The sequence below is a fragment of the Anolis sagrei genome, chromosome 1 (assembly GCF_037176765.1).
Source record: "Anolis sagrei isolate rAnoSag1 chromosome 1, rAnoSag1.mat, whole genome shotgun sequence".
Lineage (NCBI taxonomy): Eukaryota > Metazoa > Chordata > Lepidosauria > Squamata > Dactyloidae > Anolis > Anolis sagrei.
Window position 1 is genome coordinate 97,686,893 of NC_090021.1, and position 1,845 is coordinate 97,688,737.

At 40.7% G+C, this 1,845-nt stretch overlaps 1 pseudogene; it reads left to right on the forward strand.

The window, feature by feature from the left end:
- The first annotated feature begins 221 nt into the window (after nucleotides 1-221).
- On the forward strand, nucleotides 222-1,395 carry LOC132773916 (dead end protein homolog 1-like; annotated as a pseudogene).
- Nucleotides 1,396-1,845: the final 450 nt, after the last annotated feature.

Genomic DNA, 1,845 nt, shown 5'->3' on the forward strand with positions numbered 1-1,845 from the left:
CAATTTAGTATTCTAAATTAGTATATAGAATCCTAGAATTGGATGGAACCCCCAAGGGTCATCTACTCCAACCCTCTTCTTCCAGACGGAAAGGCACCATCAAACCTCTCATGACAGTTGGTCACCCAGCCTCTAAACTAAGGAATTCTTAATATGCCTCCAGAGTAAAAAAGTGTGGCAGTGAAGGCGAGGCACGTGCTGCTGGTGTGGAGTGGGGAATCATGGCCACTGCGTTGCAGATGTGAAAGAAGTGGTTTCTGAAATGTGGAATGAATAAACCACTAAATCTTGATAACAAAGCTGCCCTTCTGACTTGAGTGAAACATACTGGTGTTCAGTTGGTTCAAATCAATTGTCAGAGAAAATACGGTGGCCCTTCACCAGATTAGTTTGGCAGTCCCACATGATCTGGTACAGAGGTTTTCATAGGGAAAATCACATAAGATATGTATTAGGATAAAACTAATCCCCCTTTTCCAAAGTATGGAAAAGTTCTATGAATTTCGCCTCATGATGACATTCAGTGGTCTTAACTGGGGCTTTGTCAATGCCATTGTTTCTCAACCTGGGGGTTGGGACCTCTGGGGGGGGGGTCATGAGGGGGTGTCAGAGGAGTTGCCAAGACCATCAGAAAACACATTATTTTCTGTTGGTCATGGGGTTCAGTGTGGGAAGTTTGGCCCAATTCTATCAGTGGTGTGGTTCAGAATGCTCTTTGATTATAGGTGAAATATAAATCCCAGCAATTACAACTCCCAAATGACAAAATCAATCCCCCCAACCCCACCAGTATTCAAATTTGGGCGTATTGGGTTTTTGTGCCAAATTTGGTCCAGTGAATGAAAATACATCCTTTATATCAGATATTTACATGATGATTCATAACAGTAGCAAAATTACAGTTATGAAGTAACAAAGAAAATAATTTTATGGATGGGGGTCATCACAACATGAGGAACTGTATTAAGAGGTCACGGTAATAGGAAGGTTGAGAACCACTGGTCTATGCCATGTATATGGATCAATATGGTGCTCTGAAGGCTATCAGGCTTCTCAATAAAAATGAAATCCAGCAGGGCCATCAGATACTTGTTTTCAGAAGCACCAACCAGTGTGAGCTCTGCATTGATTGCTTGGCCCCACTGGTGAAAGAAGGCCAGCTTCTTCCAATGTGACAGGAGCTTATTACAGAAGTCCTGAGCATTGTGTTGCACCCAAGCCCTTTCAAGAACCAACGGCAGCTTGCAGAGGTGAAATACATGAGGCTGCAGCAATAGCCAAGAAAGCTCTTGTAGAAGGTACTTTATGTCTAATGGAGATGAAACTGAAGTAGACTCCTTGACACTCAACATAAAACAAGAACTCCATATTTCCTCTAACCAAGTTAAACAATAAACTAAGACATGAGTGAACATTAAACATAATGGAAATCCTCCCCAAGACAGTTAAAGTGGGATATAGTGGATTTAAGGGGGAAGTGAATATTTTGAAAGGGCTCCACTGGTAGAGAAAGGTTGCTTTTTTAAAAAAAAGAAAGAGGGATTTTTTAAAACTTTAATTTGTTCTTCACCTCCCTTAAAACATTTCAAGGCAGAAAACAATTCAAGGCACACTTTGGGTGTGGGGAGGGAGAGAGAGTAGATACCAATGAAATTAACGTTTGGGCAAATGAGCCTGTCATTTTTCAGAAGCCAGTACAATTTTTGTGTAAAGGGCTTTAGAGATATGTTACACAGAAAACGAAGCTTTCTTTTCTATGATTTTGACACTTGCCTCATAATTTGAAGAACAGGTGAAAAGGTGCAATTGAAATAATTAGATTTTGTCATAAGAGGTAACAATGCC